We start from the raw sequence: 18541 nt of genomic DNA on the forward strand, positions 1-18541 counted from the left end.
CCAACATTCCAGTGGTGTGCTATGCTGCTAGTCTAGGCTATGCAAGCTCTTTTTCTCACGTAACAATCCCCTTGTTCCTTTTTACATACCTGTTACTTGACATAGAATATCAAACACATCCTTTTGGAGCAAGGGTAAAATTCAGTTTACTTTTAGTTCATTGTGGAAAATTCATATGTAGAACCATTTCAGGAATGTCCAGAAAGACTTGTTATCATCCAGTTTAGGCTCTAACATTATTTGTGTGTGTGTGTGGAAAGTTAATGAATGACCAGGCATGGTGGCTCATGACTGTAGTCCCAGCACTTAGGGAGGCAGAGGCAGGTGGATTACTTGAGCCTCGGAGTTCAGGGCCAGCCTGGGCAACACGGCAGAACCCTGTCTCTATTAAAAATACACAGATTAGCTGGGTGAGGCAGCATGTGCCTGTAGTCCCAGCTACTCAGGAGGCTGAGGTGAGAGGATTGTTTGAGCCCAGGAGGCAGAGGTTGTAATAAATGGAGATCACACTACTGCACTTCACCCTGGGCAACAGAGCAAGACCCTGTCTCAAAAATAAAAGAAAAAGTTCATGAATAATGAAAAAAACGTCATATTAGGACAGTGGAATATTTTCTTAAAATGAGCTACTAGTCGATAGTGATCTTTCAGTATTTACAATGGCTAGAAGGATTCTTAAAGGTATTTTGAGAGCCTAGACTTCAGTTGAATCCAAAACCCTATAACTTGCAATTTAATTGACATTGCCTTAAATTAAAAGTTTCCTTCATAATGTTAATAATATAGAAAATCTTTCTTAATTTTATATTTTGTAGAGATGGGCTCTCACTATGTTGCCCATCCTGGTCTTCGACTCCTGGCTTCAAGTGATCCTCCTGCCTGGGCCTTCCAAACCACTGGGATTATAGGCAATGGCCAACTTGCCAGGCCAGAAAAATCATTTTCTAGGTTGCAGCCAGTATATCACAAAATACTTTATGAACCCTGATGGATGTGTTTAACATTACTTACATTAACAATTTTCCTGAAAGCTCTTTATCCATTGTAAATATGTGTTTACAAGGTAAGCAATAAAGTGTTTTATTTGTAAATAAATAGCTCTCTTGAAAAGCAGATTAAAAACACATTTAAATGCACAAAATCTTCTCTTTCTGCCTTCTTTCAATATTCATTGAAATCTGCTTAAATAATGAGTATTGTGTTCAATGTACATCATTTTTGAAGCACAGCCAATGGAAATTAGCATCTTAAATTAAGTGACTGGTTGCATAAAGCAGTCAGAAGTATGTCTGGTGCTTTTTGCCTTCTTTAGTAAAATTCTAATTATTTACATACTATTCATATAATGGACAATTTGTATTTAAGAATTTGTTTCAGTTTAAATCTCTGACTATGTAATTGTGTGATTTCTCCCCAGGGTTATAAAGAATGTGAATCTGTGGTCTGTGATAATTGCATCTGGAAAACAGTTAAAAACACTTGTAATTTAAATAAAATCCATAAAAAGAGCTGTCAAAAATCTGATTTAACTCATCTTATGAATATTCTATAAAATTACACTCAGAGTGTCTTTCTCCTTCCCAGAGTATAAATAGATTTAATATTTATCACAAAAACATTTAAATTATGTCATATAAAATACCTACCAGTTCAATCAATGTAGATATAATACCCCATATTCAAATCCTACAAACCACTGCTGCTGGAATTTATTTGGAAAGAGGACCAGATTCAGAAGATTGCAACCATTCTTATAAAGAAGGAGCTATTCTGAAAGCAATGTACTTGTGCATGTATTGCATGCCTTAGAAAATATTGCAATGGATCCCACATGTTTATTATTTGCATATTAATAAAGAACATTAAAAGATTTAAGAATGGACTATTATTACTGCTTAAAACATGTGGGAGCATCACTTGAGCACAGGAATTTGAGGCTGCGGTGAGTAGTAATCACACCACTGCACTCCAGCCTGCATGACAAAGCCAGACCCTGTCGCTAAAAAAAAAAAAAAAAATTAATTAATTAATTAAATTAAAATTAAAATTACAAAAAATCCTCAAACATGTAAGAGCATAGGAATGGCAAACTAAGATTCTCCAAGAATTTACTCTTCTATAAAAAAATGAAAACACTGACTCCAAAATTAATAGTAATAGTAATTTATTGTCTAATCAATGTTTTAAGAACTCTGGGAATTAACCAAAGGCCTGCAACAATCCAAGGAATTTTGTTGAAGAAAAATGGTTGAATCTCGATGACAACAGTGAGCTTTGCCACATTTCAAATTATTTTTATTCCTCTCCCCAGCTTTAAAGAAATAAAAAAAAAAGCCTCATAATTATGGTAGCCATGTAAAGCAGACATGTTTTGGAAGGGGCAGAATGGGTTTGAAGCTCCCCAAAAGCCCATATTCATACATGCCATTACATGACATGTCTGGCAGTTCTCAGGAAACATCCATTTGCAGAACTCATCTTTATTTGGCCTAAATCAGACCTCACCAATTTCAAGGAGCTTTCAACTCTGGGGCTACATTTGTGAAAAACAATCAACAGTGGTTATTTAATATTGCAGCTTCATGAGGCAATGATAACAACTGTGACCATAAAGAAGCTCAACAAAAAACATAAAGGGAAAAACTTGCAAAGTTGTCTATAGGGGCCTTTGAAAAGCTCTAACTTTTTCTTGTGACTCTAGAAGGCTTTGCATATATGCAGGGATGTGTGCACACCCAGAAAAGACTTGAGAAGGCCCTAATCTGTTGCCTTTTGCTAAGCTTCAGGCTCTGATGAAAGCTAAAAGTAAAACGTAAAGGCAAAATTTTAAGCTGCTTATCTAAGCGTTGAAGACCTATCCAAACTGCATATAGAAGCTCTCAGCAAAGGCTGGGAAATTTATAGTTTCAAAACATATAAGGACATGTCTGACCAATCATTCACTGACCACTGACCAAAGACTTTAGTGGCTACATGTGACAAAAAATACAGACTTTATGGAAGTAGTTCAGGAAATTCACTAAACAAACAGCAACGACAAAAACAAACATCAATAACAAAAATTGTATATATTGTGGGAATAATCTGACTTTCATAATTATCACATTATATTATTTAAAATATCTAGTTTTTAACAAAAAATTATGAGACATTTTTTAAAAACAGTAAAATATAGCCCAAACACAAGAAAAAACTCAGGCGCTAGAAATTGTTGCTGAGGAATCCTACATTAGGCATAACTAGACAAGGACATTAAGTCAATTATTTTAAAACATGTTCCAGGAACTAAAGAAAATAATGCCTGAAGAAATATAAAAAAAGTATGAGAATGACATCTCAACAAATACAGAATATCGATAAAGAGATAGAGATCTCTTTAATTTGAACTTGAAAATGAAAATTCTGAACTTGAAAATTATAGTAACTGAAATAAAAAATTAACTAGAAGGGCTTAAAAGCAGATTTTAACTGTCTGAAGAAGTAATCAACAAAATTTAAGATAGGTCAATTGAGACTTTCAGAGTGATACATAAAGAAAAAAATAGGAAAAAAATTAACAAAGGATCAAACACTGTTAGGATACCATCAAGCACAAGAATATACGCATTATGGGAGTCTCAGAAAGAGAAAAGAAAGATGATGACAGAAAGAATATCTGAAGACATTATGACTAAATTTTCCCAAATTTGAGTAAAAACATTAATAGACATATTCAAGAATTTCAATAAACTCTTAAGTGGGATAAACTAAAAAAAAAAAAATACACCTAATATTCCCAAGCAAATGAATTGTCAGGCCCATATCTTACATCATATACAAGATGAACTCAAGATAGATTAAATACCTAAACATAAGACTAAAACTATAAAACTCCTGGAAGAAAATATAGAGGAAAATCTTTATGACATTGTACTTGGCAATGATTTTTTGAATATGACATGAAAAGCACGGACAACAAAAGTAAAAATAGACAACTGGCATTTATCAAACTTAAATACTTTTGTATATAAAAGGACACAATTGACAGAATGGAAAGGCAACTGATAGAATGAGAGAAAATATTTGCAAATCCTATATCTGAAAAGAAGTTAATATCTATAATATATAAATAACTCCTATGACTCAACAACAAAAAGTAAAATAACCAGATAAAAAATGTACAAAGGACTTGTAGAGCCATTTCTCCAAAGATGACATACAAATGGCCACCAAGCAAATAAAAAGATGATCAACTAGTTATCAGAGAAATGCAAATTAAAATCACAGAGAGATATTACCACACATCCATTAGGATGGTACTATTTAAAAAAACTACAGAAAATAACAAGTGTTGATGAGTATGTGAAAATAATAAAACCATCATGCACTGTTGGTGGGATTGTAAAATGGTGACATCATTTTGGAGAACAGTATGAAGCTTTCTCAAAAAATTAAAAATAGAACTACCATATTATCCAACAATTCCATATCTGAAAATATATCCACAATAATTGAAAGCGGCAGGGCTAGATATTTACATATGTGTGTTCAGAGCAGCACCATTCACAATAGCCAAGAGGTAAAAGCAACCCAAACATCCATCGATAAATGAATGAATAAACAAAATACGTACACATACAATAGACTATTACTCAACCTTAAAGGGGAAAGAAATTCTGAAATGCTACAACATGGATAAATCTTAAGGATATTATACTAAGTGAAATAATCTAGTCATAGAAAGTCACATATCCACTCATATGAGGTACTTAAAGTAGTAAAATTAGAGAGACAGAAAGTAGAATGGTGATTGCCAAGGTCTAGGGGAATGGAGAAATGAGGAGTTACTGTTTTATGAGTATAGAGTTTCAGATTTGCAAGACAAAAAAGTTCTGAGATCTGTTTCTCAAAAATGTGAATATATTTAACACTACTGAACTGTATACTTAAAAACAGTTGAAATGGTAAATTTAATGTTATGTGTGTTTTTTTAACCACAATTAAAGCAACAAAAAGAAAGAAAGTAAAAAAGGATGAAGCCAAAACTTTGCTCATTATTTTCAACATATATGGCCAAAAGAAGTAGGACCTCTGCAACATTTTTCTGGGAGAAATTTTAAATGCACACTTAAACACATCATAAACAAACTGTCAAATGACAAACAGAGAATTTTGAAAGCAGCAAGAGAGAAGCAATTCATCGCATGCAAGAGATCTTTAATAAAATGAACAGCCAATTTTTTATTGAAACCATGGAGGCCAGAAGGCAGTGCAATGTCATACTCAAAGGGCTAAAAGAAAAAAGACTCTCAACCAAGAATTATATATCTAGCAATGAAGGAAATGTAGATTATGAGGCAGAAATTAAGACATTTGCTGGAAAACAAAAACTGACACTGACAGAATTTGCCACTAATAGACATTTCTTATAAGAAATACTATAGGTAGGTTTTCAAGTTGGGGAACACAGAGAAAACAAAGAGCACAAGTAAAGCTAAGCACATAAGTGAAAATGAAAGAGTATAAACATGTTTTGTTTATAACAGTTTTTTTTTCTGGCCTATTTGCAAGTCAACTGCAAAAAGCAATAATTATATATCTTTGTGGATGAACATATAATATATAAAGATGTAATATGTACGACAATAATAGGTCAAAGGAGGGTGAAGGAAGCAAATATTGAAATTAAGTTGTTATTAATATGGACTAGATTGCTATGCTTTAAGATGTGACTTGTAATTCCCAGAACTACTACGAAGAAAACAACTCAAAAATAGGTGGTAAAAGAAATAACAGAGGAATTAAAATGCCACTTAAATGATTCTAACATAAAAAGGGAGTAATAAACAAATAGAAAAACAAAAAAGGCATAAGGCATATAGAAAACAATTAGCTAAAAGACAGATGTAAATCCTACCTTATTAGTAATTACATCAAATGTAAATAGATTCTATAATGTAATCAAAAAGCAGAAATTGGCAAAAAAAAGACAAAAAAATTGTCCTACTATATGTTATCTACAGGACACACTTCAGATTAAAATACATAAATAGTATGAATGTAAAAAAGATGCATGAAAAACATGAAAATATGAATCAAAAGAAAGTTTGAGCAACTACATAAGAAAAAGTAGACTTTTATAAAAAAATTGTTAGTAGAAACAAAAAAAGAGATCTTACATTTTTAAGAGGGTTAATCTATCAAGAAGGCCTGAAAATATGAGCAACTATGCACCTAACAATAGAGGCCTAAAGTACATGAACAATATTTGACAGAAAACTGACAAGGGAAATTAGATATTTCAACAGTAATAGTTAAAGAATTCAATATCCTGCTTATAATAATTTGTAGAAAAGCTAGACGTAAGACCAGCAAAAATATAGAAGAAGATAACAAAAGTATAGAACAACTAGATACAATGAACATTTACAGAATACTCTACCCAACAACTAGACATAGACATTTATAGAACACCCAGCAGCAGAATATATATCTCCTAAAATTCACATTAAACATCCCCCATGATGCATCATATTTTAGACTATAAGAAGTCTCAGTAAATTTAAAGGAAGTTAAAGCATACAAAGTATGTTCTCAGATCACAGTGACATGAATTAGAAATCAGTAGCAAAATTTTTTTTGGTACATTCACAGATATTTGGAAATTAAATAACATACTTCTAAATAACCAGTGGTTCAAAGAAGACAAAAGGGAAATTATAAAATACTTTGAGATGAATGAAAATAAAAAATAACGTATCAAAACTTAGAAAATTCAGCTAAAGCACTCAGAGAAAAATGTATTAGAGCAAATGTCTATGTTAAAAAAGAAATAACTCATCAATAACTTAATTTTTCATTATAAGAAACTAAAATGATAAATAAGATAAACTCAAAGCAAGAAAAATGAAGAAAATAATAGATGACAGCAAAAATTAATAAATAGAGAATAGAAATCAATGAAAAAAACTCTTATACCAAAAGTCGATTTTTCAGAAAAACCATCAATGAAATTTAAACATTTTAGCTAGACTGAGAAAAAAAAAAAGAAGACTAAAATAGCTAAAATCAGAAATAAATCAATTTTTTTGACAAGGATGCCAGAATAATTCAAAGGGAAAATGATATGTTTTTCAACAAATAATTCTGGGACAACCAAATATCCACATGCAAAAGAATTAATTTGAAACCCAATCTCATACCATCTACAAAAATGGATTCAAATAGTTCAAAGTTCTAAATGTCAGAGCTAAAAGTATAAACCTCTTGAAGAAAAATGTAGGTGAAAATCTTTATCATATTGGAGTAGACAAGGATGACATGAAACTACAAACAAAAAAGGAAAATAAAATTGAGATTCATCAAAATTAAAAATGCTTGTGCTTCAAAGTATACCATTAAGAAAACAAAAAGATAACTTACAAAGTAGGAGGAAATATTTGCAAATAATATATCTGATACAATAGTTGCACTCAGAGTTTACAAAGAATACAAGTAGCTCAATAATAAAAAGACAATGCAATTTTAAAATGCCAAGAAATGTAATAAACATTTCTTCAAAGAAAGGCTGTCATTACAAAAAATTAAAATAAAAAAAGGTACTCAACACCATTAGTCATTAGAGAGATACAAATCAAAACCACAGTAGAATACCACTTTAAGAAAAGTAGAATGGCTATAATCAAAAATACGCAATGACAAATGTTGGAGATGATGCGGAGAAATCGGATTCCTTATACACTGATGGTGAGAACATAAAATGAAACTGCTTTAGAAAATTATTTGGCAGGTCCTCAAAAAGTTAAACATCGTGTTACCATATGATCCAGCAATTTACTTCTGAGTATATGCCCAAGGGAATTGAAAACATACGTTCCTACAAAAACTTGTACTTGGGTGTTCATAACATCATTATTCATAATAGATAAAATGGGGAAACCATCCAAATGTCCATCAACTGATGAATGGACAAACTGTAATATAGCCATACAATGAAATATTATTCAGCCATGAAAAGGAATGAAGCATTGTTATATGATAGAACATTAGAACTTTGAAAATACTATGCTAAGTCCAGACATTTTTAAACAACATATTTTTAAGCAACATTATGCTAAGTCCAGACATGAAACACCACATATTGAATATCGCATGATTTCATTTATGATTCTGGACATTCTTAAATGTCCAGAAAATGCAAATTAATAGAGCCAGAAATTATATTAATTACACTGATTCTTGCTAGAGGCTGGAAGGAGGCAGGGGTTGGGAATTGAGGGTGACTTCTAAGGAATAAGGTGTTTCTTTCGGGGATGATGCATATGTTCTGGAATTAGTGGTTATTGTTGCATAAGTTTGTGAACATGCTAAAACCATTGAAAAATCACAAATAAAAGCAATATACTTCATGTATTCAATAGAAAAATGTGTTACGACTACTCTTAATGACTAAGAAAAAATTAGTAAGAAGATTGCTTCATGTAACAAAGACTTTACTGATAAAATTGTAACATAGCATTGTCCTGAAAATATTAAGATCAGATGATCAAGAAATAATGCCTTATTACATAAATAAAACTGGCCGTACACGGTGACTCATGCCTGTAATCCTAGCACTTTGGGAGGCCGAGGTGGGTGGATCACCTGAGGTCAGGAGTTTGAGACCAGCCAGCCAACATGGTGAATCCCCGTCTCTACTAAAAACACAAAAATTAGCCGGGCATGGTGGCAGGCGCCTATAATCCCAGCTACTCGGGAGGCTGAGGTAGGATACTCGCTTGAACTCGGGAGGTGGAGGTTGCAGTGAGCTGAGATTGCCCCACTGCACCCCAGCTTGGGCGAAAGAGTGAGACTCCATCTCAGAATAAATAAGTAAATAAATGAATAAATACAACTTTGTTAATTTCTCTAAGCTTCGAATTCCAAAATGCACGGCAGAACTGGCAACCATTCTTTCAAAAGAATAGGTGTAAAACACTTGCAGCCCATTAATAAAATAATTACAAAAATATTAAAACCTCAAACACATGGCTATGTCGTGCACTTCAGGTTGAAGGAAAAAATACCAGAGGCAAGCAAGGCACACAGGGCAACTATATCAACTTATACGCTGTAGATAAAAAGGTAAAGCCTTAAGAAGCTACATAAAGGGAAAACAACATTAAAATTTGTGTTATCAACTGGGTCAGAAGAAAGCAAATCTATTCTAAGCGTGGATGTTTTAAAACAGTTTGTTTGCCTTCTACCTGGGATATTTGGAAAGGAAAAATTGGCTTGTTCTCCTCTTTGATATAATTATGCACAAAACAATATCATAAACTATAATTTATTACTTGTCTTCAGAGAAATATATAAAGCATTCTCCCAGATTACTTTACTTGAGCTGGTGGCTTTTACTTTTTTCTCTATTGCTTTCAGCCTCTTATTTTCTTTCTCTTTCTGGACTGTTTTGGATTTGAGCCCAGTCTGTTTTGGTGGCCTAAGCAATATTCCTCTCCATTTCCTTTGGAAGCAGCACCCTAATATTCCTTTGAGAAACTGAGTCTCTCTCGGTACGTTTACTCTTGGAAAGATTGCCAATGAGGGAGTCTTGGCCAATCAAGGGTCAGCGAGTAAGTGAAGCTCTGTGGTCAGACTGTCTGTATGAATCACCAGTCTGCATCTGAGTGGCATCAGAGTAGATAAATGATGCTCATTCATTCCTTTTGCAAGTCCCTAAAGGGATTAATTGCCCATTTGTTCCTATTACACAAGTTCTCAGAACAGGTCCAAGTTTTTTTGAAGTTCTAGTTCTATACAGTCTTTTTTTTTTATTATTTTGTAACATCTTCTTACCCTTTCAGCACAATTCTTCCTTATGCTGAATTTACGCATACTGTGTTTCTATTGTTTAAGTCATATTATTCCCCTTCAATTTAGGATTTTAGGCACTGTTCTCACTGCTCTCAAGGTTTATCTATTAACACCTTGGGAAACAGGGAAATTATTCTAGTATCCAGGAAGTAAATCTGCAACTGATGCTGGTACTGATAGTTCAGAATTACCTTCTACGACTGTCTCCCTCTTCAATGCACACAATTAAGGAAGAGGCCAGAAGAGAAATCAATCATTCTTTTAAACTTCTTTTTTCTTCAGGTACATTTTTATCCTTTTTTTTTGGTTTAGAAAATGAAAACCAGTTACCTACATTGGAACAGATAGGCATTCACGTGTGTGTGTGTGTGTGTGTGTGTGTTGTGTGTGTGATATATATACATTGAGAGAGAAATTGTGTTTGTGTCTGTATTTAAATTCATCAGTTGTTCAATCACAATATAATAATCATTAATTCAGAAAATATGTTTCCTTTAATTGATTTATTCACTCCAACTCATTAACTAATTCTGTGCTGTCATCTTGTGGTTCCTTCCCTATAATTCGTAGTAATTTCCTGGAAAAATAAAACAATCTAATTTATCCATTAAATTATACTAGTATTGTTGTTTTAATTCAAAATGTTCATTATGTAGTGCAAAGTTTTTATATTATTGCAAATAGCATTTCTAAAGAAGGATTTTCTAACTAATAAAAAACTAGATTATTTTTTTCACTTTGAACAATTAAAATTTTGCCATCAAAGTCGTTTTTAATAAAAGATATTGACACAGCAGGAATATCAAAATAAAGAGAAAATATAGTGGTAGAGGAAATACAGTTATGGAAACATAACTGTACTCCAACCTAGGTAAAGATGTTTATTGCAGTGGAGCATAGGATTAAATTATGGCTTTAATTATGGTAACCAAGGAAAAAGTTAAATATAATGTATTACCTAGTTCTAGTTACCTTAATTAAGGAAGAAAAAGGAAGAATTTTTCCCTGCCTGTAAATTCTTTAAATACATTTTTATATTAAGTCTATATAACGGACAAAAAGATCACACCATTTATGTCTTCCTGGTGCAAATGGAAAAGGAAGCTAACAAAAACTGAAATTGACTGCCTCACATAATCATAAGACACTAGGAAGATTGGCTTGAGTCAGGGCCTGAACAAGGTTCGCAAAATATATTCCTTGACTCTTTTCTTCTTTGTTTTTCACATGTCTTCATGGTTGCAAGATGGCTGCCAGCAATTTTCAGGTTGAAATCCAGGAGCAAAGAGCCTTTTCTAGGCAAAATGTTTATTAGTTTCATTAAGCCTCACTTGTCCATGTGCAGATCATTCCACCAATCACTACAGCCAGGAGTATGAGATCACTCTGCTTCAGGGAAGAAGCTGGGTTCACTGACAGCACATTGGCTTATATTGAAGAAAAGAGAGAGACTCCCAATGAGCAACTGAGAAGTTAGAACGAGGGTAATCCATTTCGGTACATCTTCCTCTTTAAGTCTTTGAGAAAATGTTCCATATTCACAACTACTTGTATTGCTGTACATGTAAATTCATTTTTGTTTGTTTTTGGCTTTGAAATGAAAATGATGTCAAATCTCATATCTGGAGCAATATGGCACACCCTAGAGGATGCATGTATAAAGACAGAGACAAGAGGGTGTCACATCAGATGGTCTCAAGATCAGATGAGATTTTATGAGATGGTGATCAGATCTGATCTTAAGACCATCTCATCTGGCACCCTTTTGTCTCCATCTTCCTTTTGAGACCATCACCCCTTGAGAGTTTGCACCAATCTTTGGGGATGGTTTTAGACTTCTACTGGCAAGGAATATTTTGGTTGTTGAGAGACAGGTGATCCCCCTGGCTAAAATACACATTTTACTTACATTTTTGGCTATTGAAAGATCAATGATGGCATAAAAAAAATGGGACTTTATAAGATAGAAAAACATTTTTAAACAAGTGACACCAGTTTGAGGAGCTAAGTATATATATCATATCTCATTTTTTCTGTTGATATTTAAAAATTATTAAAATAAATATGGGTAAATCATAATAAGAACTTACAAATTATATCCACTAACACTTGAATTTTTCTTACTGTGGAACAATAGCTGTATAATAAAAATGATTTTAGTCAAATTGAATCTTGATTAAGTATAATTACTTATTGAAATACAAGATGATTATTAAAAGCTGGTTTCATCTATAAGATTCAGGCTACTAAAAGCTCTGTACTCAATATATATGTAAATGTGCAAGTTAAGCTTTTAAATGTAACCATCAGTTCTGACAAAACTCAATACTGTCTTTAAAAATAATGTAAATACATTAATAAAATGTTGTTCTTACTTCTTCTACAATTATTCAATGTAAAACATACCTTACTTTTAATAGCTTGTCTTCATATTTTCTACTAAAATATTCCTTAGGCTCATTTCTTTTGGTAGATGTTTCTTTTTATTTTTTAAGCTCAATAGATGATTTGTGATATCCTGTAGAGATACCAATGAATATACTAATAAATACCAGGTGTTTAGGCAATTGATATTTTCACTTTACATTGTGTGCTCATAGAATATATGTCTTCATGTGTATTTCTAACTCTTAATCAATGCCTTGAACATCACAGTAGTACAATACATGTCTTGAACTCAACAGAAGTCAGAGTGAACAGTTAGTGATGCATTTCTGGTATTTCTTTTTTTTTTTTTTTTTTGAGACGGAGTCTTGCTCTGTCGCCCAGGCTGGAGTGCAGTGGTGCGAAATCGGCTCACTGCAAGCTCCGCCTCCCGGGTTCACACCATTCTCCTGCCTCAGCCTCTCCCAGTAGCTGGGACTACAGGCGCCCGCCACCAAGCTCGGCTAATTTTTTGTATTTTTAGTAGAAACGGGGTTTCACTGTGGTCTCGATCTCCTGACCTTGTGATCCACCCGCCTTGGCCTCCCAAAGTGCTGGGATTACAAGCGTGAGCCATGGTATTTCATACATAATTGAATCACTCAGTTTCTTATATTTCTTGGCACCTGAGGCTTCTGATATATCCATGAAAAGAGTCAATAAATGATTTTTGATGCCTTTAATGAATGCTAAACTAATAAGAGAGTTTTCCTTTATCAGACAATCAGGTCTTGAAATAAAATACTCTTTTAATAAATATTTATTAAATGAATTCATTTCAAAGTCCACTTTGAATTAGGAACAATTGTTATTGCGTTGTCAAATTCCTGGACATAAACAAATTAGGCATAAAATGGAGATAAAAGACTTAGTACCTTATCTACGGTCAAAGGTCTTGGAATGTCAAAGCAAAAACAAACCAAGTCTTGTACAGCCATAAATTCGAGGTCTGGATGAAACTGAATTATAATTTGATTTAAGTTAATGTGATGTGTTCTTCACTAAAATGTGAGAGATTCATTCTCTAGGTTTTAGGATCCAGTTGAAATGGGTCCCATTTTACTTTAAGAAAAGCTTTTTACCTTACACAAATCCCCAGGCCTATCAACCCAATGAATTTGGGGGAAGAATACATTATCAAATAATTAGCCTTTATATACTGAGATTCATTTACATACTGAACTCACATTATACCTCAAAAAGGTTTTATTTTACAAAAACGGACTTGTCCTGGTTCTTCTGAAATTTTATTTTAGTAAAAAGTAAGTTTCACGTAGACTGGTGGTCCCCAAGCCTGATGGATCATCCAAAAGCGCTGGGATAGCTTTTGTAAAACTACAAATTTTGTCATATTTCCTCAGAGATCCTTATTTAGTAGGTTTGGGTGGCCCCCAGCGGTTTCTCATGATGAGCCAGATTGGGATTTAGTTTTATAAACCAAGAGTACCTGCCCAAGACTGGAGTCAAAGACTGGATTTATATCTGGATTATTTACAAACTGACTGGTTGTCATTATTTTCTTCTGGAAAAAGATTGCTTCTGAGGTGTTTTTGCTTGAATTGTGTTAACTCTCTGATCAGGTAAAGCTTCATGTTTTTTTTATCTCAATCCTTAATAACGTGTTTTATAGTCAGACATAAAATGTTGACTTTGCAGTAGAACCTGCATCATACTAAAATCCCTCTACCTAACATGCCGGGAAAATTTAGAGTGTACTATTGGGGGAAAAAAAGAAAAAAAAATTCTTTTAGAATTATTTATCATGATGTTCGTCTCAGAGTAAAATACAGGATACATGTTATTTATTTCTGCACAAAACATAAGTTGTATTTTTCTATACCCAAATGCATGAATTATTAGCAAGTTGGGAACTGGATCATTGTTAAGATATTGCAGATGATCCTAATAATCTTGTTTCAAATGCCAAACCCCATTATAAACAGATGTACTGGAGCTATTTTCTAGTGTTTGGCTCATTTGTATAGTGGCAAAGGGGGCTTCCCCTGACAATCATTGTAATCCAGTTTCATCTCAGTAATTTTTATTCAACCACGTCAAGCTTCCAACCTTGGAAAAGCACCTAACAATTATTCAACTCAGGATACCAATGCCTAGAGCATTTATAAATACATACATACAGGCAAAAATCAGATCTATAATATTTTATATTAACATCAACTTGTGATTAAAATGAAGGAAATATTCTCTTATGCCTATTACTTCAAATCTTTATCACTACTCTGCCCTAAGCATCAGTAGATTTTTTCATTTCTTTATTGTCTTACTTTTCACGTGATTCCTAAATCTCAGATCTCATTTGGAGAAAAAATTCAACTCTGAATTCAGCTGAGTCACTTAAAGCTCTGATAGTAAAGAAAATGGAATTAACTAAATTCCAGGTTCATTTCTTCATGTGAGATCCAAACGCAGTTAAGGCCCTTTTATTCCTAGAGATTTTTAATTCCATGGTTTTGCAAACTAATAGAGGCCTAAACATTGATGGCTTTATAACTAGAATATTTAAATACAAATAATATTCCTTTAAATCAGTTAGAAAACAAAATATAAATTGCTGTTTTATCCTTGGCATTATTACTTTCCTTGTCTTGTTTTTGTTTCTTTTATGTCTTATTCTTTCCTTTTAGTTTTTTTCCTTTGATTTCGTTCAGTTATTTTACCTTTTCCAAAGGCCTATGACCTATTCTATAAAGTTTGCAGTAGGTTGTAAGTAACTTTAGACATTTCAAGCATATATTTCCGCTACTACTTAAAATTATACCTCATATGCATTTCAATATTTCAGTGTTCCAAATACAAATGCAATTTTAGCAGAAAGAAATAAATGAAATTGTTTCATTTCACTGATTTTTGTATATGGGATTTTATACCATGAGGACTGAATCAGAGATTCAAGTTAATTTGTTGAAACCAATACAAAACAGTCCTTCATAAACCTTATTATTGTCCTTTCACTTTTGCCCTCTTTTTAAATCTCTTCTGCCATATTTGCTGTAATCTCAGGCTAAAAGAAGGCAAAGGAGCTACCATATTTTAATTGTGTCTGATAGCGGAGCTTGCATTTATGAAGCACCAAATACAAGGTTTTTAATAAATGAATAAGGGCAATTTGAATAATGACAATTAGAATTTTAAGTATGCAGAAGAAGTGGAAGCAAAATATTGAATTTGATAATAAATGTAATTTCAGCAAATTATCACTCATCTTGGAAATATCTACAATCAAGGGAAATATTATCCTTATTTGTTAGAAGTAATTCAAAAAAGTTTGTATCATATAGTACTATTCAAGACTATCGACATATTTTACAACAAAGATGAGACCAAAATGGAATGATGTTTCTGTTTTACCTGAGTCATTAAATGATGAAAGTTATGTTTATAGAAGTTTCAGGAATGAAACATCACAAGACGATTCGAATGAATTGCTTTTCAGGTTGATTCCTCATGTTAATATTCTTTTTCTCTCAACTACTTTTCCTGCCTCTTTGCATTTTTATTAAGAACTTAAATGATGACTCTCAGTAGAGAATAAGCTTCCATGTTGGTTCTGTGTCTCAGAACCAGCATAGGCCATGAGAAGTAGGGTATTAAGAAAAAAATGTTTTCAATTCCCCTAAAAAGGAACCATAGTATTTTATCTAAAATAATCTACTAACTCAGATCAGCTGCTTAATTTATCTCACAGCTAAACATTTTAAATTACTGTTCCAATGGTGGTATATATAACCTAGTCTCCCATAGTCTTTAAAATGAAGCAAAAAAACTCTCTCCTAAATAATAGCATATCCTAACCATTGACTTCCCTTTTTATCCATTAATTCTTGCAACGAGTGTAATTTTCCAGAAGGATAATATCAATGAGTATCCATCTAGATTGCTAGTAATATTAGGGCAATTTGCTTCCTGAATTTCTGATATGGACAACCCCTTTGTGAGTAGCCTTTCCTGGAAACAGAACATTCTTCTACATGCAATTCCTTGCCCAATAAGAATAGGTCATTCCAAGCTTGGAAGAAGCTAGTTGGTATTTTTCTATCTCAGTGGCAGCTATTTCAACCTGGATGTAGATTTTACCTCATAATGCTCTAGACCACTGGGTACCTCTACGTGATCCAATATTATGGTGGGTTTCACATTCCACTGCTTGACTTTGGGCTTATAAAAAGGTCTCTGGGTGATAGCAATCTGCCAAAGCTGTGACCAAATGGTACTGTTCTGGAACTCTGCACAGAGGTGTCAGCCAGTGTAAAATGGCACCTTTACCAGTTCTTTGAGCCAAGCACTGAAGTCATACTTTAGGTATTAAAGTAATGGCCATTTTGTTATCCAATTCCATAAAATATTCTTTCCTGTATTCAGATAGAACTATATTTCAGAAACAAACTGGAAATTACCTCGTTTTCCCATACCTCTCATTTTCACTATTGCGGTACCAAAAATACTGGTTTAAAGCCCTGAAGCTGATTTTAAATTGTGTTCTTTTTCAGTTTAATTCTTTGTTCCAACTCATGGATCATCTCTCCATACCTTAGGTAGACAGGAAGGAACCTCATCAAATTCTTCTGCATCTCACACATTACCCAAGTCCTAGGTGGCAATTCAGATGCTGAAATAGTGTATCTGCAATTAATCCCATGAACATGGCTGGCAACATCTTGAATAATATAGTCTTAATTGCAGAGACAGCCAGAAACCACTAAAAGAGCAGCATACTAGTTGAGAGACAAAGAATTGTATAACAGCTAGGGTTGGGGGGTGGGTGGGAGTGCACATTCTGACAAGTGTCCTTCTCAAGATTGTGAGGGTTTCATTAAAGAATTGAGAAGTCCAGATATGAGTGAACAGATTACATCAGCAATTTTCATTAGGTTGAGCTTTGAAATTCCATTGTGGGGCACCGCCTGGCCAACTTTATGGAAATTTTAGACTAGAGAGTTAACTGTTGTGAGGGGCTTCCTGTCCATTCAAGATACCTAGCAGCACCCATGGCTTCTACCTGCAGGATGCCAGTAACACCTCCAACCCTTGTGACAACCACAAATGTCTCCCGACATTGCCAAGGGGCTTTGGGTGTATCAGGGAGAGAGATTGCCCCTCTAAGAAGAACCACTCTAGAAAAAAGGTAGTATTATTGATTTCCATTGCCCTTTTTCTACTTTAAAGTTATGTTCAACAAGTTTTAAGATATTAAAAGAGCAGAGAGAAATCACTAGAACTTAAGAGATATCAGTACCAATTCAACATAATAAGCAATGCATTAAGATTCCTCTTTCGGCATTCTTAATATTTAAGGAAGTCGTAATCTAACATATGGATATGCACCAAAATAATGCAATGTACTTGGAAATACATCTTAGAAGATTACGCACAATTCATTGAGTAAAGGTGTAAGAATCTTTAGGATCCATTATTAGTTGGAAAACAATACTCTCTAAAATTGTCGGAGTGGTAGTCTCTTACTATCTATGAGAAACCATTAACCACACAGAGTAAGGTTTAAAAAAAAAATTCATCACTTGAAATCATTAGCTTCCTCATAAAATGGTGAGAAATGCAAAATTATTTTTCAAAAAATCATTAGTTACAGAGCACTGCATTACAAAGGCATGGGTCTATTACTCTACCCTTTTCTGCATAAAAATGTGTCAGATGTGCAAGATCATTTATGTTGATAAATAGCTTTTAAACTATGTTTATTGTTTCATGGTCAAGTCGATATTAGCTCTTCCATTTTAACAGTATTTTTTATGGTAAGACCATCTTTTAGATATGAAAAATCCTGAAATGAATGAGAATAAACATCACTTTTCATCCAGCTAAAAACAACAGTTTAAAAAGCAGTTTGTTCTGTGTACTCTGTGTCTCAGAGGCTGACTAGAGGCAGCTGCTTTAGTAAATGTCACTGCCTGAGTTCTATTCACTGAAGATTTTGGCTTCCTTCCCTGTCTTCTTTGTGATTTTGTTTAAAGCTTAAAACAAGTGTCACAGCTTCTAAGAGAGAGCTTCAAGAGGACCAAATAGTTATTTTCACCCAAGACACCTTGTTATATGGAAGATGAATGTCACACATCGTTGGTCTCAGAAATGACTTATAAAATATCTTTTTCTCTCCATTTTTTCCAAATTTCTAAGGCTTTGGAATGATTTCAGTTAAATGTTTAAAAATGGGATCCGATATTACTTTCTTACTTTTTGATCATCTCTGTATATAGGAGAGTTTTCCAGTTTTTTAGAAATCAATTACTATGTCCTATAAAGGGTTATT

The 18541-nt window shown here is 33.3% G+C and overlaps 1 long non-coding RNA gene across 3 annotated transcripts in view; it reads right to left on the bottom strand.

The window, feature by feature from the left end:
- Positions 1-18541, bottom strand: part of LOC129487574 (uncharacterized) — a 162228-nt gene that overhangs the window by 31291 nt on the left and 112396 nt on the right. Inside the window, exons 4-5 of one of the 3 annotated variants that reach the window (XR_010122283.1) lie at positions 12238-12349; positions 10364-10408 (exon numbers count right to left, since the gene is read on the bottom strand). This is a non-coding gene — a long non-coding RNA (uncharacterized lncRNA). Of the gene's footprint in view, positions 1-10363; positions 10409-12225; positions 12350-18541 lie in introns of those variants that run through there. The other 2 variants (XR_010122282.1, XR_010122284.1) reach the window with 2 other exon arrangements.

Source organism: Symphalangus syndactylus, chromosome 8, assembly GCF_028878055.3.
Source record: "Symphalangus syndactylus isolate Jambi chromosome 8, NHGRI_mSymSyn1-v2.1_pri, whole genome shotgun sequence".
Lineage (NCBI taxonomy): Eukaryota > Metazoa > Chordata > Mammalia > Primates > Hylobatidae > Symphalangus > Symphalangus syndactylus.